At 50.8% G+C, this 22,278-nt stretch overlaps 2 long non-coding RNA genes across 6 annotated transcripts in view; both read left to right on the top strand.

The window, feature by feature from the left end:
- LOC127908773 (uncharacterized) overlaps window positions 1-10,781 on the top strand; it is a 29,083-nt gene extending 18,302 nt beyond the window's left edge. For 3 of the 5 annotated variants that reach the window (XR_008068377.1, XR_008068378.1, XR_008068376.1), the window contains 2 exons: window positions 8,806-9,432; window positions 10,166-10,781. This is a non-coding gene — a long non-coding RNA (uncharacterized LOC127908773). Of the gene's footprint in view, window positions 1-6,418; window positions 6,475-7,817; window positions 7,911-8,805; window positions 9,433-10,165 lie in introns of those variants that run through there. The other 2 variants (XR_008068379.1, XR_008068380.1) reach the window with 2 other exon arrangements.
- LOC127908774 (uncharacterized) lies at window positions 655-5,520 on the top strand. The gene is made up of 3 exons (XR_008068381.1): window positions 655-997; window positions 4,056-4,620; window positions 5,172-5,520. It is a non-coding gene; the product is annotated as an uncharacterized LOC127908774 (long non-coding RNA).
- Window positions 10,782-22,278: the final 11,497 nt, after the last annotated feature.

Below are 22,278 nucleotides of genomic sequence, written 5' to 3'. Positions count from 1 at the left end.
AGGGAACATAAACACAGAGGAAGAGAGAGGTTAGAGGGTAGAGGGAACATAAACACAGAGGAAGAGAGAGGTTAGAGGGAACATAAACACAGAGGAAGAGAGAGGTTAGAGGGTAGAGGGAACATAAACACAGAGGAAGAGAGAGGTTAGAGGGAACATAAACACAGAGGAAGAGAGAGGTTAGAGGGAACATAAACACAGAGGAAGAGAGAGGTTAGAGGGAACATAAACACAGAGGAAGAGAGAGGTTAGAGGGTAGAGGGAACATAAACACAGAGGAAGAGAGAGGTTAGAGGGAACATAAACACAGAGGAAGAGAGAGGTTAGAGGGAACATAAACACAGAGGAAGAGAGAGGTTAGAGGGAACATAAACACAGAGGAAGAGAGAGGTTAGAGGGTAGAGGGAACATAAACACAGAGGAAGAGAGAGGTTAGAGGGAACATAAACACAGAGGAAGAGAGAGGTTAGAGGGTAGAGGGAACATAAACACAGAGGAAGAGAGAGGTTAGAGGGAACATAAACACAGAGGAAGAGAGAGGTTAGAGGGAACATAAACACAGAGGAAGAGAGAGGTTAGAGGGAACATAAACACAGAGGAAGAGAGAGGTTAGAGGGAACATAAACACAGAGGAAGAGAGAGGTTAGAGGGGAACATAAACACAGAGGAAGAGAGAGGTTAGAGGGAACATAAACACAGAGGAAGAGAGAGGTTAGAGGGAACATAAACACAGAGGAAGAGAGAGGTTAGAGGGAACATAAACACAGAGGAAGAGAGAGGTTAGAGGGAACATAAACACAGAGGAAGAGAGAGGTTAGAGGGTAGAGGGAACATAAACACAGAGGAAGAGAGAGGTTAGAGGGAACATAAACACAGAGGAAGAGAGAGGTTAGAGGGAACATAAACACAGAGGAAGAGAGAGGTTAGAGGGAACATAAACACAGAGGAAGAGAGAGGTTAGAGGGTAGAGGGAACATTAACACAGAGGAAGAGAGAGGTTAGAGGGAACATAAACACAGAGGAAGAGAGAGGTTAGAGGGTGGAAACATAAACACAGAGGAAGAGAGAGGTTAGAGGGAACATAAACACAGAGGAAGAGAGAGGTTAGAGGGAACATAAACACAGAGGAAGAGAGAGGTTAGAGGGAACATAAACACAGAGGAAGAGAGAGGTTAGAGGGAACATAAACACAGAGGAAGAGAGAGATTAGAGGGAACATAAACACAGAGGAAGAGAGAGGTTAGAGGGTAGAGGGAACATAAACACAGAGGAAGAGAGAGGGTAGAGGGAACATAAACACAGAGGAAGAGAGAGGTTAGAGGTTAGAGGGAACATAAACACAGAGGAAGAGAGAGGGTTAGAGGGAACATAAACACAGAGGAAGAGAGAGGTTAGAGGGTAGAGGGAACATAAACACAGAGGAAGAGAGAGGTTAGAGGGAACATAAACACAGAGGAAGAGAGAGGTTAGAGGGAACATAAACACAGAGGAAGAGAGAGGTTAGAGGTTAGAGGGAACATAAACACAGAGGAAGAAAGAGGTTAGAGGGAACATAAACACAGAGGAAGAGAGAGGTTAGAGGGGGAACATAAACACAGAGGAAGAGAGAGGTTAGAGGGAACATAAACACAGAGGAAGAGAGAGGTTAGAGGTTAGAGGGAACATAAACACAGAGGAAGAGAGAGGTTAGAGGGAACATAAACACAGAGGAAGAGAGAGGTTAGAGGGAAGGAACATAAACACAGAGGAAGAGAGAGGTTAGAGGGAACATAAACACAGAGGAAGAGAGAGGTTAGAGGGTAGAGGGAACATAAACACAGAGGAAGAGAGAGGTTAGAGGGAACATAAACACAGAGGAAGAGAGAGGTTAGAGGGAACATAAACACAGAGGAAGAGAGAGGTTAGAGGGTAGAGGGAACATAAACACAGAGGAAGAGAGAGGTTAGAGGGAACATAAACACAGAGGAAGAGAGAGGTTAGAGGGTAGAGGGAACATAAACACAGAGGAAGAGAGAGGTTAGAGGGAACATAAACACAGAGGAAGAGAGAGGTTAGAGGGAACATAAACACAGAGGAAGAGAGAGGTTAGAGGGAACATAAACACAGAGGAAGAGAGAGGTTAGAGGGAACATAAACACAGAGGAAGAGAGAGGTTAGAGGGAACATAAACACAGAGGAAGAGAGAGATTAGAGGGAACATAAACACAGAGGAAGAGAGAGGTTAGAGGGTAGAGGGAACATAAACACAGAGGAAGAGAGAGGTTAGAGGGAACATAAACACAGAGGAAGAGAGAGGTTAGAGGGGAACATAAACACAGAGGAAGAGAGAGATTAGAGGGTAGAGGGAACATAAACACAGAGGAAGAGAGAGGTTAGAGGGAACATAAACACAGAGGAAGAGAGAGGTTAGAGGGGTAGAGGAACATAAACACAGAGGAAGAGAGAGGTTAGAGGGAAACATAAACACAGAGGAAGAGAGAGGTTAGAGGGAGGGAACATAAACACAGAGGAAGAGAGAGGTTAGAGGGAACATAAACACAGAGGAAGAGAGAGGTTAGAGGGAACATAAACACAGAGGAAGAGAGAGGTTAGAGGGTAGAGGAACATAAACACAGAGGAAGAGAGAGGTTAGAGGGAACATAAACACAGAGGAAGAGAGAGGTTAGAGGGTAGAGGGAACATAAACACAGAGGAAGAGAGAGGTTAGAGGGAACATAAACACAGAGGAAGAGAGAGGTTAGAGGGAACATAAACACAGAGGAAGAGAGAGGTTAGAGGGAACATAAACACAGAGGAAGAGAGAGGTTAGAGGGAAACATAAACACAGAGGAAGAGAGAGGTTAGAGGGAACATAAACACAGAGGAAGAGAGAGGTTAGAGGGTAGAGGGAACATAAACACAGAGGAAGAGAGAGGTTAGAGGGTAGAGGAACATAAACACAGAGGAAGAGAGAGGTTAGAGGTTAGAGGAACATAAACACAGAGGAAGAGAGAGAGGTTAGAGGGAACATAAACACAGAGGAAGAGAGAGGTTAGAGGGAAGGAACATAAACACAGAGGAAGAGAGAGGTTAGAGGGAACATAAACACAGAGGAAGAGAGAGGTTAGAGGGAACATAAACACAGAGGAAGAGAGAGGTTAGAGGGTAGAGGGAACATAAACACAGAGGAAGAGAGAGGTTAGAGGGAACATAAACAAAGAGGAAGAGAGAGGTTAGAGGGAACATAAACACAGAGGAAGAGAGAGGTTAGAGGGTAGAGGGAACATAAACACAGAGGAAGAGAGAGGTTAGAGGGAACATAAACACAGAGGAAGAGAGAGGTTAGAGGTTAGAGGGAACATAAACACAGAGGAAGAGAGAGGTTAGAGGGAACATAAACACAGAGGAAGAGAGGGTTAGAGGGAACATAAACACAGAGGAAGAGAGAGGTTAGAGGGAACATAAACACAGAGGAAGAGAGAGGTTAGAGGGAAACATAAACACAGAGGAAGAGAGAGGTTAGAGGAACATAAACACAGAGGAAGAGAGAGGTTAGAGGTTAGAGGGAACATAAACACAGAGGAAGAGAGAGGTTAGAGGGAACATAAACACAGAGGAAGAGAGAGGTTAGAGGGAACATAAACACAGAGGAAGAGAGAGGTTAGAGGGTAGAGGGAACATAAACACAGAGGAAGAGAGAGGTTAGAGGGAACATAAACACAGAGGAAGAGAGAGGTTAGAGGGTAGAGGGAACATAAACACAGAGGAAGAGAGAGGTTAGAGAGGGAACATAAACACAGAGGAAGAGAGAGGTTAGAGGTTAGAGGAACATAAACACAGAGGAAGAGAGAGGTTAGAGGGAACATAAACACAGAGGAAGAGAGAGGTTAGAGGGTAGAGGGAACATAAACACAGAGGAAGAGAGAGGGTAGAGGGAACATAAACACAGAGGAAGAGAGAGGTTAGAGGGAACATAAACACAGAGGAAGAGAGAGGTTAGAGGGTAGAGGGAACATAAACACAGAGGAAGAGAGAGGTTAGAGGGAACATAAACACAGAGGAAGAGAGAGGTAGAGGGTAGAGGGAACATAAACACAGAGGAAGAGAGTGGTTAGAGGGAACATAAACACAGAGGAAGAGAGAGGTTAGAGGGAACATAAACACAGAGGAAGAGAGAGGTTAGAGGGAACATAAACACAGAGGAAGAGAGAGGTTAGAGGGAACATAAACACAGAGGAAGAGAGAGGTTAGAGGGAACATAAACACAGAGGAAGAGAGAGGTTAGAGGGAACATAAACACAGAGGAAGAGAGAGGTTAGAGGGTAGAGGGAACATTAACACAGAGGAAGAGAGAGGTTAGAGGGAACATAAACACAGAGGAAGAGAGAGATTAGAGGGTAGAGGGAACATAAACACAGAGGAAGAGAGTGGTTAGAGGGAACATAAACACAGAGGAAGAGAGAGGTTAGAGGGAACATAAACACAGAGGAAGAGAGAGGTTAGAGGGAACATAAACACAGAGGAAGAGAGAGGTTAGAGGGAACATAAACACAGAGGAAGAGAGAGGTTAGAGGGTAGAGGGAACATTAACACAGAGGAAGAGAGAGGTTAGAGGGAACATAAACACAGAGGAAGAGAGAGGTTAGAGGGTAGAGGGAACATAAACACAGAGGAAGAGAGAGGTTAGAGGGAACATAAACACAGAGGAAGAGAGAGGTTAGAGGGAACATAAACACAGAGGAAGAGAGAGGGTAGAGGGAACATAAACACAGAGGAAGAGAGTGGTTAGAGGGAACATAAACACAGAGGAAGAGAGAGGTTAGAGGGAACATAAACACAGAGGAAGAGAGAGGTTAGAGGGAACATAAACACAGAGGAAGAGAGAGGTTAGAGGGAACATGAACACAGAGGAAGAGAGAGGTTAGAGGGAACATAAACACAGAGGAAGAGAGAGGTTAGAGGGAACATAAACACAGAGGAAGAGAGAGGTTAGAGGGAACATAAACACAGAGGAAGAGAGAGGTTAGAGGGAACATAAACACAGAGGAAGAGAGAGGTTAGAGGGAACATAAACACAGAGGAAGAGAGAGGTTAGAGGGAACATAAACACAGAGGAAGAGAGAGGTTAGAGGGAACATAAACACAGAGGAAGAGAGAGGTTAGAGGGAACATAAACACAGAGGAAGAGAGAGATTAGAGGGTAGAGGGAACATAAACACAGAGGAAGAGAGAGGTTAGAGGGTAGAGGGAACATAAACACAGAGGAAGAGAGAGGTTAGAGGGTAGAGGGAACATAAACACAGAGGAAGAGAGAGGTTAGAGGGAACATAAACACAGAGGAAGAGAGAGGTTAGAGGGAACATAAACACAGAGGAAGAGAGAGGTTAGAGGGTAGAGGGAACATAAACACAGAGGAAGAGAGAGGTTAGAGGGAACATAAACACAGAGGAAGAGAGAGGTTAGAGGGTAGAGGGAACATAAACACAGAGGAAGAGAGAGGTTAGAGGGAACATAAACACAGAGGAAGAGAGAGGTTAGAGGGAAGAGGAACATAAACACAGAGGAAGAGAGAGGTTAGAGGGAACATAAACACAGAGGAAGAGAGAGGTTAGAGGGTAGAGGGAACATAAACACAGAGGAAGAGAGAGGTTAGAGGGAACATAAACACAGAGGAAGAGAGAGATTAGAGGGAACATAAACACAGAGGAAGAGAGAGGTTAGAGGGTAGAGGGAACATAAACACAGAGGAAGAGAGAGGTTAGAGGGAACATAAACACAGAGGAAGAGAGAGGTTAGAGGGTTAGAGGGAACATAAACACAGAGGAAGAGAGAGGTTAGAGGGAACATAAACACAGAGGAAGAGAGAGGTTAGAGGAACATAAACACAGAGGAAGAGAGAGGTTAGAGGGAACATAAACACAGAGGAAGAGAGAGGTTAGAGGGAACATAAACACAGAGGAAGAGAGAGGTTAGAGGGAACATAAACACAGAGGAAGAGAGAGGTTAGAGGGAACATAAACACAGAGGAAGAGAGAGGTTAGAGGGTAGAGGGAACATAAACACAGAGGAAGAGAGAGGTTAGAGGGAACATAAACACAGAGGAAGAGAGAGGTTAGAGGTTAGAGGGAACATAAACACAGAGGAAGAGAGAGGTTAGAGGGAACATAAACACAGAGGAAGAGAGAGGTTAGAGGGAACATAAACACAGAGGAAGAGAGAGGTTAGAGGGAACATAAACACAGAGGAAGAGAGAGGTTAGAGGGAACATAAACACAGAGGAAGAGAGAGGTTAGAGGGTAGAGGGAACATAAACACAGAGGAAGAGAGAGGGCAGAGGGAACATAAACACAGAGGAAGAGAGAGAGTTAGAGGGAACATAAACACAGAGGAAGAGAGAGGTTAGAGGTTAGAGGGAACATAAACACAGAGGAAGAGAGAGGTTAGAGGGAACATAAACACAGAGGAAGAGAGAGGTTAGAGGGAACATAAACACAGAGGAAGAGAGAGGGTTAGAGGGAACATAAACACAGAGGAAGAGAGAGGTTAGAGGGAACATAAACACAGAGGAAGAGAGAGGTTAGAGGGAAACATAAACACAGAGGAAGAGAGAGGTTAGAGGGAACATAAACACAGAGGAAGAGAGAGGTTAGAGGGAACATAAACACAGAGGAAGAGAGAGGTTAGAGGGAACATAAACACAGAGGAAGAGAGAGGTTAGAGGAGGGAACATAAACACAGAGGAAGAGAGAGGTTAGAGGGAACATAAACACAGAGGAAGAGAGAGGTTAGAGGGAACATAAACACAGAGGAAGAGAGAGGTTAGAGGGAACATAAACACAGAGGAAGAGAGAGGTTAGAGGGAACATAAACACAGAGGAAGAGAGAGGTTAGAGGGAACATAAACACAGAGGAAGAGAGAGATTAGAGGGTAGGGGAACATAAACACAGAGGAAGAGAGAGGTTAGGTTAGAGGGAACATAAACACAGAGGAAGAGAGAGGTTAGAGGTTAGAGGGAACATAAACACAGAGGAAGAGAGGTTAGGGTTAGAGGGAACATAAACACAGAGGAAGAGAGAGGTTAGAGGGTAGAGGGAACATAAACACAGAGGAAGAGAGAGGTTAGAGGGAACATAAACACAGAGGAAGAGAGAGGTTAGAGGGAACATAAACACAGAGGAAGAGAGAGGTTAGAGGTTAGAGGGAACATAAACACAGAGGAAGAGAGAGGTTAGAGGGAACATAAACAAAGAGGAAGAGAGAGGAGGGTAGAGGGAACATAAACACAGAGGAAGAGAGAGGCAGAGGGAACATAAACACAGAGGAAGAGAGAGGTTAGAGGTTGAGGAACATAAACACAGAGGAAGAGAGAGGTTAGAGGGAACATAAACACAGAGGAAGAGAGAGGTTAGAGGGAACATAAACACAGAGGAAGAGAGAGGTTAGAGAGGGAACATAAACACAGAGGAAGAGAGAGGTTAGAGGGAACATAAACACAGAGGAAGAGAGAGAGGGTAGAGGGAACATAAACACAGAGGAAGAGAGAGGTTAGAGGGAACATAAACACAGAGGAAGAGAGAGGTTAGAGGGAACATAAACACAGAGGAAGAGAGAGGTTAGAGGGAACATAAACACAGAGGAAGAGAGAGGGTTAGAGGGAACATAAACACAGAGGAAGAGAGAGTTAGAGGGTAGAGGGAACATAAACACAGAGGAAGAGAGAGGTTAGAGGGAAACATAAACACAGAGGAAGAGAGAGGTTAGAGGTTAGAGGAACATAAACACAGAGGAAGAGAGAGGTTAGAGGTTAGAGGGAACATAAACACAGAGGAAGAGAGAGGTTAGAGGGAACATAAACACAGAGGAAGAGAGAGGTTAGAGGGTAGAGGGAACATAAACACAGAGGAAGAGAGAGGTTAGAGGGAACATAAACACAGAGGAAGAGAGAGGTTAGAGGGAACATAAACACAGAGGAAGAGAGAGGTTAGAGGAGAGGGAACATAAACACAGAGGAAGAGAGAGGTTAGAGGGAACATAAACACAGAGGAAGAGAGAGATTAGAGGGAAACATAAACACAGAGGAAGAGAGAGGTTAGAGGGAACATAAACACAGAGGAAGAGAGAGGTTAGAGGGTTAGAGGGAACATAAACACAGAGGAAGAGAGAGGTTAGAGGGAACATAAACACAGAGGAAGAGAGAGGTTAGAGGGTAGAGGGAACATAAACACAGAGGAAGAGAGAGGTTAGAGGGAACATAAACACAGAGGAAGAGAGAGATTAGAGGGTAGAGGGAACATAAACACAGAGGAAGAGAGAGGTTAGAGGGAACATAAACACAGAGGAAGAGAGAGATTAGAGGGTAGAGGGAACATAAACACAGAGGAAGAGAGAGGTTAGAGGGAACATAAACACAGAGGAAGAGAGAGGTTAGAGGGAACATAAACACAGAGGAAGAGAGAGGTTAGAGGGAACATAAACACAGAGGAAGAGAGAGGTTAGAGGGAACATAAACACAGAGGAAGAGAGAGGTTAGAGGGAACATAAACACAGAGGAAGAGAGAGATTAGAGGGAACATAAACACAGAGGAAGAGAGAGGTTAGAGGGTAGAGGGAACATAAACACAGAGGAAGAGAGAGGTTAGAGGGTAGAGGGAACATAAACACAGAGGAAGAGAGAGGTTAGAGGGAACATAAACACAGAGGAAGAGAGAGGTTAGAGGGAACATAAACACAGAGGAAGAGAGAGGTTAGAGGGTAGAGGGAACATAAACACAGAGGAAGAGAGAGGTTAGAGGTTAGAGGGAACATAAACACAGAGGAAGAGAGAGGTTAGAGGGAACATAAACACAGAGGAAGAGAGAGGTTAGAGGGTAGAGGGAACATAAACACAGAGGAAGAGAGAGGTTAGAGGGAACATAAACACAGAGGAAGAGAGAGGTTAGAGGGAACATAAACACAGAGGAAGAGAGAGGTTAGAGGGTAGAGGGAACATAAACACAGAGGAAGAGAGAGGTTAGAGGGTAGAGGGAACATAAACACAGAGGAAGAGAGAGGTTAGAGGGAACATAAACACAGAGGAAGAGAGAGGTTAGAGGTTAGAGGGAACATAAACACAGAGGAAGAGAGAGGTTAGAGGGTAGAGGGAACATAAACACAGAGGAAGAGAGAGGTTAGAGGGAACATAAACACAGAGGAAGAGAGAGGTTAGAGGGAACATAAACACAGAGGAAGAGAGAGGTTAGAGGGAACATAAACACAGAGGAAGAGAGAGGTTAGAGGTTAGAGGGAACATAAACACAGAGGAAGAGAGAGGTTAGAGGGAACATAAACACAGAGGAAGAGAGAGGTTAGAGGGAACATAAACACAGAGGAAGAAAGAGGTTAGAGGGAACATAAACAAAGAGGAAGAGAGAGGTTAGAGGGTAGAGGGAACATAAACACAGAGGAAGAGAGAGGTTAGAGAGGAACATAAACACAGAGGAAGAGAGAGGTTAGAGGGAACATAAACACAGAGGAAGAGAGAGGTTAGAGGGAACATAAACACAGAGGAAGAGAGATTAGAGGGAACATAAACACAGAGGAAGAGAGAGGTTAGAGGGAACATAAACACAGAGGAAGAGAGAGGTTAGAGGGAACATAAACACAGAGGAAGAGAGAGGTTAGAGGGTAGAGGGAACATAAACACAGAGGAAGAGAGAGGTTAGAGGGAACATAAACACAGAGGAAGAGAGAGGTTAGAGGGTAGAGGGAACATAAACACAGAGGAAGAGAGAGGTTAGAGGGAACATAAACACAGAGGAAGAGAGAGGTTAGAGGGAACATAAACACAGAGGAAGAGAGAGTTTAGAGGGAACATAAACACAGAGGAAAAGAGAGGTTAGAGGGAACATAAACACAGAGGAAGAGAGAGGTTAGAGGGAACATAAACACAGAGGAAGAGAGAGGTTAGAGGGAACATAAACACAGAGGAAGAGAGAGGTTAGAGGGAAACATAAACACAGAGGAAGAGAGAGGTTAGAGGGAACATAAACACAGAGGAAAAGAGAGGTTAGAGGGAACATAAACACAGAGGAAGAGAGAGGTTAGAGGGAACATAAACACAGAGGAAGAGAGAGGTTAGAGGTTAGAGGAACATAAACACAGAGGAAGAGAGAGGTTAGAGGAACATAAACACAGAGGAAGAGAGAGGTTAGAGGGAACATAAACACAGAGGAAGAGAGAGGTTAGAGGTTAGAGGGAACATAAACACAGAGGAAGAGAGAGGTTAGAGGGAACATAAACACAGAGGAAGAGAGAGGTTAGAGGGAACATAAACACAGAGGAAGAGAGAGGTTAGAGGGTAGAGGGAACATAAACACAGAGGAAGAGAGAGGTTAGAGGGAACATAAACACAGAGGAAGAGAGAGGTTAGAGGGAACATAAACACAGAAAGAGAGAGATTAGAGGGTGACGAAAAACAGGAGGGAAAAGGAGACGGAGAGGAAGAGAGATTCAAAGAAAGAGAGACACCGGGTGAGATAGAACAATGGAAAGGGAGACATGTTAAGTGTGGGTTTTTAAATGAGAGTGTGAATATACTGGATGTCTCTGTCAGCATCCTTTATAGATATGGTCGGTGGTAAACTCTGGGCTGAGGAGGAGGAGTCAGAATGATGAGTAAATCACCTGAATGAGAGATGCTTGGTCATATCTCATGCTCTCTGTCTGTCCTACAGTGACAGGGGGTGTTTATGTGTGTTGCAGCGTGTGTTTAGGAAGTATGTGTGTGTGTGTAGTGGTGACAGTGATGAACCTAGGAACTGAGTAAGGGCCTCAGAACTTCCTATCGTTTACTATGTGTGGTAGAGATGTTATTTCCTTCTATAGTTCTCTTGGGAGAGACATTTGGATTGATTTAACCTTTATTTTACCAGGTAAGTTGACTGAACACATTCTCATTTACAGCAACGACCTGGGGAATAGTTACAGGGGAGAGGAGGGGGACGAATGAGCCAATTGTCATGTCAGAGTGTCAACTCGAGGTACAGCTCTGTCCCTTGTGTATGGCCATATATGTGTTGTGTGTGACTGAGTGTATGTGTGTGTGGCTGTGTGTTTGTGTGTGTGGCTGTGTGGTTGTCTACCTCTTATAGGGAGGGATAGGTAGAGTAGCGAGAGAGGGGGGTAGGAGTATGGGGAGGAGGGGACGGAGAGGTAGGGGAGAGATGGAGGATGGGGAAGAGGGAAAGGTAGGGGGAGAGATGGAGGATGAGGAGGAGGGATAGGGGAGAGATGGAGGATGAGGTGGAGGATGAGGAGGAGGGAAAGGTAGGGAAATGCAGGGATAGGGAGGAGGATGGGTAGGGGGAGAGACGGAGGATAGGGAGCAGGATAGGCAGGGAGAGACGGAGGATGGATAGGTAGGGGGAGATATGGAGGATAGATGGAATGATAGGTAGGAGACGGAAGATGGAATGATAGGACAGGCAGGGATAGGACGGAGGACGATGGAGGATGAGGGAGGGGGACATGATATGGAGGGGATGATGGGGAGGTAGGAGAGACGATGATAGGATGATGGACAGGCAGGGGAGAGATGGATGACGATGATGACACGTAGGGGGAGAGATGGAGGATGGGGAGGGATGATGGGCAGGGAGAGATGGAGGATGAGGAGATGATGGATAGGTAGGAGAGATGGAGGATGAGGAGGAGGGATAGGTAGGGAGAGATGGAGGATGAGGATGGAGGGATAGGTAGGGGAGAGATGGAGGATAGGGAGGAGGGATAGGTAGGGGAGAGATGGAGGATGATGAGGAGGATAGGTAGGGGAGAGAGGATGATGAGGAGGGATAGTAGGGAGAGACGGAGGACGAGAAGGATGGGATAGGTAGGAGAGACGGATGGACGATGATGATGGAGGACAGGTAGGGGGAGACGGATGATTGGGATGAGGGATAGGCAGGGAGAGATGGATGATTGGGATGATGGGATAGGTAGGGGAGAGATGGAGGATAGGGAGGATGGACAGGCAGGGGAGAGACGGATGATAGGATGATGGACAGGTAGGGGAGAGACGGAGGACGATGATGAGGATAGGCAGGGGAGAGACGGAGGATAGGGAGGAGGATAGGCAGGGAGAGACGGAGGATAGGAGGAGGGATAGGTAGGGAGAGATGGAGGATAGGGAGAGGGATAGGCAGGGGAGAGATGGAGGATAGGGAGGAGGGATAGGCAGGGGAGAGATGGAGGATGAGGACAGGAGGGATAGGTAGGGATGAGATGGAGGATGAGGAGGAGGATAGATGTAGGGGGAGAGATGAGGATGAGGATGATGGATAGGTAGGGGAGAGATGGAGGATGAGGAGGAGGGATAGGTAGGGGGAGAGATGGAGGATAGGAGGAGGGATAGGTAGGGAGAGACGGATGACGAGGATGATGGATAGGTAGGGAGACGATGGAGGATGAGGAGGATGGATAGGTAGGGGAGATGGGAGGATAGGAGGAGGGATAGGTAGGGGAGAGATGGAGGAGGAGGGAAAGGAGGGGAGAGATGGAGGATGAGGAGGAGGGATAGGTAGGGGAGAGATGGAGGATAGGGAGGAGGGATAGGTAGGGGAGAGATGGAAGATAGGGAGGAGGGATAGGTAGGGGGAGAGATGGTGGAGGGATAGGTAGGGGGAGAGATGGAGGATAGGGAGGAGGGATAGGTAGGGGAGAGATGGAGGATAGGGAGGAGGGATAGGTAGGGGAGAGATGGAGGATCGGGAGGAGGGATAGGTAGGGGAGAGATGGAGGATCGGGAGGAGGGATAGGTAGGGGAGAGATGGAGGATCGGGAGGAGGGATAGGTAGGGGAGAGATGGAGGATCGGGAGGAGGGATAGGTAGGGGAGAGATGGAGGATAGGGAGGAGGGATAGGTAGGGGAGAGATGGAGGATAGGGAGGAGGGATAGGTAGGGGGGAGATGGAGGATAGGGAGGAGGGATAGGTAGGGGAGAGATGGAGGATAGGGAGGAGGGATATGTAGGGGAGAGATGGAGGATAGGGAGGAGGGATAGGTAGGGAGAGAGGTGGAGGATGGGGAGGAGGGATAGGGAGGGAAGAGATGGAGGATGAGGGATAGGTAGGGGAGAGATGGAGGGATAGGGAGGGGAGAGATGGAGGATGAGGGATAGGTAGGGGGAGAGATGGAGGATGGGGAGGAGGGATAGGTAGGGGAGAGATGGAGGATGGGGAGGATGGATAGGTAGGGGGAGATATGGAGGAGGGATAGGTAGGGGAGAGATGGAGGATGGGGAGGAGGGATAGGTAGGGGAGAGGTAGAGGATAGGGAGGAGGGATAGGTAGGGGAGAGATGGAGGATGGGGAGGAGGGATAGGTAGGGGAGAGATGGAGGATGGGGAGGAGGGATAGGTAGGGGAGAGATGGAGGATGGGGAGGAGGGATAGGTAGGGGAGAGATGGAGGATGGGAGGAGGGATAGGTAGGGGAGAGATGGAGGATGGGGAGGAGGGATAGGTAGGGGAGAGATGGAGGATGGGGAGGAGGGATAGGTAGGGGAGAGATGGAGGATGGGGAGGAGGGATAGGTAGGGGAGAGGTAGAGGATAGGGAGGAGGGATAGGTAGGGGAGAGATGGAGGATGGATAGGTAGGGGGAGATGGAGGATAGGGAGGAGGGATAGGTAGGGGAGAGATGGAGGATAGGGAGGAGGGATAGGTAGGGGAGGATGGAGGATGGGGATGAGGATAGGTAGGGGAGAGATGATGGGATGAGGATAGGATCGAGAGAGATGGAGGATGGGGAGGAGGGATAGGTAGGGGAGAGATGGAGGATGGGGAGGAGGGATAGGTAGGGGAGAGATGGAGGATGGGGAGGATGGATAAGGGGGGAGAGATGGAGGGATGGGGAGGATATAGGTAGGGGAGAGATGGGAGGATGGGGATGAGGGATAGGTAGGGGAGAGGTAGGGGGAGGAGGGATAGGTAGGGGAGAGATGGAGGATGGGGAGGAGGATAGGCAGGGAGATGGAGGATGGGGAGGATGGATAGGTAGGGGGAGATATGGAGGATAGGTAGGGGAAGATGGAGGATGGGGAGGAGGATAGGTAGGGGAGAGGTAGATGATAGGAGGAGGGATAGGTAGGGAGAGATGGAGGATGGGGAGGAGGAGGATAGGTAGGGGGAGAGATGGAGGATGGGGGGAGGATGGTAGGGGAGATATGGAGGAGGGATAGGGTAGGGGGAGATGGAGGATAGGAGGAGGATAGGTAGATGAGGATGGAGGATAGGGAGGAGGGATGAGAGATGGAGGATAGGGAGGAGGGATAGGTAGGGGGAGATGGAGGATGGAGGAGGGATAGGTAGGGGGGAGATGGAGGATAGGGAAGAGGGATAGGTAGGGGGGAGATGGAGGATAGGGAAGAGGGATAGGTAGGGGGGAGATGGAGGATAGGGAGGAGGGATAGGGAGGGGAGAGATGGAGGATGAGGGAGGAGGGATAGGGAGGGGAGAGATGGAGGATAGGGAGGAGGGATAGGTAGGGAGAGATGGAGGATGGGGAGGAGGGATAGGGAGGGGAGAGATGGAGGATGAGGGATAGGTAGGTGAGAGATGGAGGATAGGGAGGAGGGATAGGTAGGGGAGAGATGGAGGATAGGGAGGAGGGATAGGTAGGGGAGATGGAGGATAGGGAAGGCAGGATAGGTAGGGGAGAGATGGAGGGATAGGTAGGGGAGATGGAGGATAGAGGAGGGATAGGTAGGGGGGATGGAGGATAGAGATGGTAGGGAGAGATGGAGATAGGAGGAGGGATAGGTAGGGGGAGAGATGGAGGATAGAGGAGGGATAGGGAGGGGAGGATGGAGAATGAGGAGGAGGGATAGGTAGGGGAGGAGATGGAGGGATAGGTAGGGGGAGAGATGGAGGATAGGGAGGAGGGATAGGTAGGGGAGAGATGGAGATAGGGAGGAGGGATGAGGAGAGATGGAGGATAGATAGGGATAGGTAGGGGAGAGATGGAGGATAGGGAGGAGGGATAGGTAGGGGAGATGGAGGATAGGGAGGAGGATAGGTAGGAGAGATGGAGGATAGGGAGGGGGAGATGGAGGATAGGATAGGGATAGGTAGGGGGAGATGGAGGATAGGGAGGAGGATAGGGGGGAGAGATGGAGGATAGGTAGGGGGAGATGGAGGATAAAGGGGAGGAGGATAGGTAGGGGGGAGATGGAGGATAGGGGAGGAGGGATAGGTAGGGAGAGATGGAGGATCGGGAGGAGGGATAGGTAGGGAGAGATGGAGGATAAGGAGGAGGGGATAGGTAGGGGGGAGATGGAGGATAGGGAGGAGGGATAGGTAGGGGGAGATGGAGGATAGGGAGGGATAGGTAGGGGGAGATGGAGGATAGGGAGGAGGGACAGGTAGGGGAGATGGAGGATGGAGGGATAGGTAGGGGAGAGATGGAGGATAGGGAGGAGGGATAGTAGGGAGAGATGGAGGATAGGGAGGAGGGATAGAGGAGAGATGGAGGATGAGGAGGAGGGATAGGGAGGAGAGATGGAGGATAGGGAGGAGGGATAGGTAGGGAGAGATGGAGGATAGGGAGGAGGTATAGGTAGGGAGATGGAGGATAGGGAGGAGGGATAGGGAGGGGAGAGAGATGGAGGATAGGGAGGAGGGATAGGTAGGGAGAGATGGAGGATAGGGAGGAGGGATAGGTAGGGGAGAGATGGAGGATGAGGAGGAGGGATAGGTAGGGGGAGAGATGGAGGATAGGGAGGAGGGATAGGTAGGGAGAGATGGAGGATAGGGAGGAGGGATAGGTAGGGGAGAGATGGAGGATAGGGAGGAGGGATAGGTAGGGAGATGGAGGATAGGGAGGAGGGATAGGAGGGAGAGATGGAGGATAGGAGGAGGGATAGGTAGGGGAGAGAGATGGAGGATAGGGAGGAGGGATAGGTAGGGGAGAGATGGAGGAGGGATAGGTAGGGGAGAGATGGAGGATGAGAGGAGGGATAGGTAGGGGAGAGATGGAGGAGGGATAGGTAGGGGAGAGATGGAGGAGGGATAGGTAGGGGAGAGATGGGGATGAGGAGGAGGGATAGGTAGGAGAGATGGAGGATAGGGGAGGGAGACAGGTAGGGGGAGAGATGGAGATGGAGGAGGGATAGGGAGGAGAGATGATGGATAGGAGGAGGGATAGGAGGAGATGGAAGATATGGAGGAGGGATAGATGGGGGGAGATGGAGGATGAGGATGAGGATAGGTAGGGGAGAGATGGAGGATAGGAGGAGGGATAGGTAGGGGAGAGATGGAGGATAGGGAGGAGGATAAGGGGGAGAGATGGAGGATCGGGAGGAGGGATAGGTAGTCGAGAGATGGAGGATAGGGAGGAGGGATAGGTAGGGAGAGATGGAGGATAGGTAGGGAGAGATGGAGGATCGGGAGGAGGATAGGTAGGGGGAGAGATGGAGGATCGGGAGGATATAGGGGGGAGAGGCAGAGGATAGGGAGGGAGGGATAGGTAGGAGAGATGGAGGATAGGGAGGAGGGATAGGTAGGGGAGAGATGGAGGATAGGGAAGAGGATAGGTAGGGGAGAGGTGGGAGGATGGAGGAGGGATAGGGAGGGGAGATGAGGAGGATAGGTAGGGGAGAGATGGAGGATGGGGAGGAGGGATAGGGAGGGGAGAGATGGAGGATGGGGAGGAGGGATTGTTAGGGGAGAGATGGAGGATGGGGAGGATGGATAGGTAGGGGGAGATATGGAGGAGGGATAGGTAGGGGGGAGATGGAGGATAGGGAGGAGGGATAGGGAGGGGAGAGATGGAGGATGAGGGAGGATGGATAGGGAGGGGAGAGATGGAGGATAGGGAGGAGGGATAGGTAGGGGAGAGATGGAGGATGGGGAGGAGGGATAGGGAGGGGAGAGATGGAGGATGAGGGATAGGTAGGGGAGAGATGGAGGATAGGGAGGAGGGATAGGTAGGGGGAGATGGAGGATAGGGAGGAGGGATAGGTAGGGGAGAGATGGAGGATAGGGAGGAGGGATAGGTAGGGGAGAGATGGAGGATAGGGAGGAGGGATAGGGAGGGGAGAGATGGAAGATGCGGAGGAGGGATAGGTAGGGGGAGAGATGAGGAGGAGGATGAGGGATAGGGTAGGAGAGATGGAGGATAGGGAGGAGGATAGGTAGGGAGAGATGGAGGATAGGGAGGAGGGATAGGTAGGGGAGAGATGAGAGGAGGAGGGATAGGTAGTCGAGAGATGGAGGATAGGGAGGAGGGGATAGGTAGGGAGAGGGAGGGATAGGTAGGGGGAGAGATGGAGGATGGAGGAGGGATAGGTAGGGGAGAGATGGAGGATCGGGAGGGGGATAGGTAGGGGAGAGGTAGAGGATAGAGGAGGGATAGGTAGGGAGAGATGGATAGGGAGAGGGATAGGTAGGGGAGAGATGGAGGATAGAGAGGGGATAGGTAGGGGAGAGGTGGAGGATGGGGAGGAGGATATAGGGAGGGGAGAGATTGAGGATGAGGGATAGGTAGGGGAGAGATGGAGGATGGGGAGGAGGGATAGGGAGGGGGAGATATGGAGGAGGGATAGGTAGGGGGAGATGGAGGATAGGGAGGAGGGATAGGGAGGGGAGAGATGGAGGATGGATAGGGAGAGATGGAGGATAGGGAGGAGGGATGGGAGGAGAGATGGGGGTGGGGAGGAGGGATAGGGAGGGGAGGATGAGGATGAGGGATAGGTAGGGGAGAGATGGAGGATAGGGGAGGAGATAGGTAGGGAGAGATGGAGGATAGGGAGGAGGGATAGGTAGGGGGAGATGGATAGGAAGAGGATAGGTAGGGGGAGATGGAGGATAGGGAAGAGGGATAGGTAGGGTAGAGATGGAGGGATAGGTAGGGGGGATGGAGGATAGGGGAGGATAGGTAGGGGGAGATGGAGGATAGGAGGAGGGATAGGGGGAGAGATGGAGGATAGGAGGAGGGATAGGGAGGGAGAGATGGAGGATAGGGGAGGGATAGGTAGGGGAGAGATGGAGGATAGGAGGAGGATAGGTAGGGAGATATGGAGGATGAGGAGGAGGGATAGGTAGGGGAGAGATGGAGGATAGGATGAGGGATAGGTAGGGAGAGATGGAGGATAGGGAGGAGGGATAGGTAGGGGAGAGATGGAGGATAGGAGGAGGGATAGGTAGGGGAGAGATGGAGGATAGGGAGGAGGGATAGGGAGGGGAGAGATGGAGGATAGGGAGGATGGATAGGTAGGGGAGAGATGGAGGATAGGGAGGAGGGATAGGTAGGGGAGAGATGGAGGAGGGATAGGTAGGGGGAGAGATGGAGGATGAGGAGGAGGGATAGGTAGGGGAGAGATGGAGGAGGGATAGGTAGGGGTAGAGATGGAGGATGAGGAGGAGGGATAGGTAGGGGAGAGATGGAGGAGGGATAGGTAGGGGAGAGATGGAGGATAGAGAGGAAGGATAGGTAGGGGAGATATGGAGGATGAGGAGGAGGGATAGGTAGGGGAGAGGTAGAGGATAGGGAGGAGTGATAGGTAGGGGGAGAGATGGAGGATAGGGAGGAGGATAGGTAGGGAGAGATGGATGATAGGGAGGAGGGATAGAGGAGAGATGGAGGATAGGGATAGGGATAGGGAGGAGAGATGGAAGATGAGGAGGAGGGATAGGTAGGGGAGAGATGGAGGATAGGGAGGAGGGATAGGTAGGGGGAGAGATGGAGGATAGGGAGGAGGGATAGGTAGGGGAGAGATGGAGGATAGGGAGGAGGGATAGGTAGGGGAGAGATGGAGGATAGGGAGGAGGGATAGGTAGGGGGAGAGATGGAGGATAGGGAGGAGGGATAGGTAGGGGGAGATGGAGGATAGGGAGGAGGGATAGGTAGGGAGAGATGGAGGATAGGGAGGAGGGATAGGTAGGGGAGAGATGGAGGATAGGGAGGAGGGATAGGTAGGGGGAGATGGAGGATAGGGAGGAGGGATAGGTAGGGGAGAGATGGAGGATAGGGAGGAGGGATAGGTAGGGGGGAGATGGAGGATAGGGAGGAGGGATAGGTAGGGGAGAGATGGAGGATAGGGAGGAGGGATAGGGAGGGGAGAGATGGAGGAGGGATAGGTAGGGGAGAGATGGAGGATAGGGAGGAGGGATAGGTAGGGGAGAGATGGAGGATGAGGAGGAGGGATAGGTAGGGGAGAGATGGAGGATAGGGAGGAGGGATAGGTAGGGGAGAGATGGAGGATAGGGAGGAGGGATAGGTAGGGGAGAGATGGAGGATAGGGAGGAGGGATAGGTAGGGGAGAGATGGAGGATAGGGAGGAGGGATAGGGAGGGGAGAGATGGAGGATAGGGAGGAGGGATAGGTAGGGGAGAAATGGAGGATAGGGAGGAGGGATAGGTAGGGGAGAGATGGAGGAGGGATAGGTAGGGGGAGAGATGGAGGACGAGGAGGAGGGATAGGTAGGGGAGAGATGGAGGAGGGATAGGTAGGGGAGAGATCGAGGAGGGATAGGTAGGGGAGAGATGGGGGATGAGGAGGAGGGATAGGTAGGGGAGAGATGGAGGATAGGGAGGAGGGATAGGTAGGGGAGAGATGGAGGAGGGATAGGTAGGGGGAGAGATGGAGGATGAGGAGGAGGGATAGGTAGGGGAGAGATGGAGGAGGGATAGGTAGGGGGAGAGATGGAGGATGAGGAGGAGGGATAGGTAGTGGGAGAGATGGAGGATAGAGAGGAAGGATAGGTAGGGGAGATATGGAGGATGAGGAGGAGGGATAGGTAGGGGAGAGGTAGAGGATAGGGAGGAGTGATAGGTAGGGGGTGAGATGGAGGATAGGGAGGAGGGATAGGTAGGGGAGAGATGGAGGATAGGGAGGAGGGATAGGGAGGGGAGAGATGGAGGATAGGGAGGAGGGATAGGGAGGGGAGAGATGGAAGATGAGCAGGAGGGATAGGTAGGGGAGAGATGGAGGTTAGGGAGGAGGGATAGGTAGGGGGAGAGATGGAGGATAGGGAGGAGGGATAGGTAGGGGAGAGATGGAGGATAGGGAGAAGGGATAGGTAGGGGAGAGATGGAGGATAGGGAGGAGGGATAGGTAGGGGAGAGATGGAGGATAGGGGAGAGAGGGATAGGTATAGGGAGAGATGGAGGATAGGAGGAGGGATAGGTAGGGGGAGATGGAGGATAGGGAGGAGGGATAGGTAGGGAGAGATGGAGGATAGGGAGGAGGGATAGGTAGGGGAGAGATGGAGGGATAGGGAGGAGGGATAGGTAGGGGGAGATGGAGGATAGGGAGGAGAGATAGGTAGGGGGAGATGGAGGATAGGGAGGAGGGATAGGAGGAGAGATGGAGGATGAGGAGGAGGGATAGGTAGGGAGAGATGGAGGGATAGGTAGGGGAGAGATGGAGGGTAGGGAGGAGGGATAGTTAGGGAGAGATGGAGGATAGGAGGAGGATAGGTAGGGAGAGGTGGAGGATAGGGAGGAGGGATAGGTAGGGGGAGATGGAGGGATAGGGAGGAGGGATAGGTAGGGGGAGATGGAGGATAGGGAGGAGGGATAGGTAGGGGAGAGATGGAGGATAGGGAGGAGGGATAGGTAGGGGAGAGATGGAGGATAGGGAGGAGGGATAGGTAGGGGGGAGATGGAGGATAGGGAGGAGGGATAGGTAGGGGAGAGATGGAGGATAGGGAGGAGGGATAGGGAGGGGAGAGATGGAGGATAGGGAGGAGGGATAGGTAGGGGGAGATGGAGGATAGGGAGGAGGGATAGGTAGGGGGAGAGATGGAGGATAGGGAGGAGGGATAGGTAGGGGGGAGATGGAGGATAGGGAGGAGGGATAGGTAGGGGAGATGGAGGATAGGGAGAAGGGATAGGTAGGGGAGAGATGGAGGATAGGGAGGAGGGATAGGTAGGGGAGAGATGGAGGATAGGGAGGAGGGATAGGTATAGGGAGAGATGGAGGATAGGGAGGAGGGATAGGTAGGGGGGAGATGGAGGATAGGGAGGAGGGATAGGTAGGGGAGAGATGGAGGATAGGGAGGAGGGATAGGTAGGGGGAGAGATGGAGGATAGGGAGGAGGGATAGGTAGGGGGGAGATGGAGGATAGGGAGGAGAGATAGGTAGGGGGGAGATGGAGGATAGGGAGGAGGGATAGGGAGGGGATAGATGGAGGATGAGGAGGAGGGATAGGTAGGGGAGAGATGGAGGGATAGGTAGGGGGAGAGATGGAGGGTAGGGAGGAGGGATAGTTAGGGGAGAGATGGAGGATAGGGAGGAGGGATAGGTAGGGGAGAGGTGGAGGATAGGGAGGAGGGATAGGTAGGGGGGAGATGGAGGATAGGGAGGAGGGATAGGTAGGGGGGAGATGGAGGATAGGGAGGAGGGATAGGTAGGGGAGAGATGGAGGATAGGGAGGAGGGATAGGTAGGGGAGAGATGGAGGATAGGGAGGAGGGATATGTAGGGGGGAGATGGAGGATAGGGAGGAGGGATAGGTAGGGCAGAGATGGAGGATAGGGAGGAGGGATAGGGAGGGGAGAGATGGAGGATAGGAGGAGGGATAGGTAGGGGGAGATGGAGGATAGGTAGGAGGATAGGTAGGGGAGAGATGGAGGATAGGGAGGAGGATAGGTAGGGGAGATGGAGGATAGGGAGGAGGGATAGTTAGGGAGAGATGGAGGATAGGGAGGGGGATAGGTAGGGGGAGATGGAGGATAGGAAGGAGGGATAGGTAGGGGGAGATGGAGGATAGGGAGGAGGGATAGGTAGGGGAGAGATGGAGGATAGGGAGGAGGATAGGTAGGGGGAGATGGAGGATCGGAGGAGGGATAGGTAGGGAGAGATGGAGGATAGGGAGGAGGGATAGGTAGGGGAGGTGGAGGATAGGAGGAGGATAGGTAGGGGGGAGATGGAGGATAGGGAGGAGGGATAGGTAGGAGAGAGATGGAGGATAGGGAGGAGGGATAGGGGGAGAGATGGAGGATAGGGAGGAGGGATAGGTAGGGGAGAGATGGAGGATAGGAGGAGGGATAGGTAGGGGAGATGGAGGATAGGGAGGAGGATAGGTAGGGGAGGTGGAGGATAAGGAGGAGGGATAGGTAGGGGGAGATGGAGGATAGGGAGGAGGGATAGGTAGGAGAGAGATGGAGGATAGGGAGGAGGGATAGGAGGGAGAGATGGAGGATAGGGAGGAGGGATAGGTAGGGAGAGATGGAGGATAGGAGGAGGGATAGGTAGGGGGAGATGGAGGATAGGGAGGGGGATAGTTAGGGGAGAGATGGATGATAGGGAGGAGGGATAGGTAGG

Source organism: Oncorhynchus keta, chromosome 18, assembly GCF_023373465.1.
Source record: "Oncorhynchus keta strain PuntledgeMale-10-30-2019 chromosome 18, Oket_V2, whole genome shotgun sequence".
Taxonomy (NCBI): domain Eukaryota; kingdom Metazoa; phylum Chordata; class Actinopteri; order Salmoniformes; family Salmonidae; genus Oncorhynchus; species Oncorhynchus keta.
Note: the sequence above shows the minus strand (reverse complement) of the source record. Positions and strands in the feature narration are given on the sequence as shown.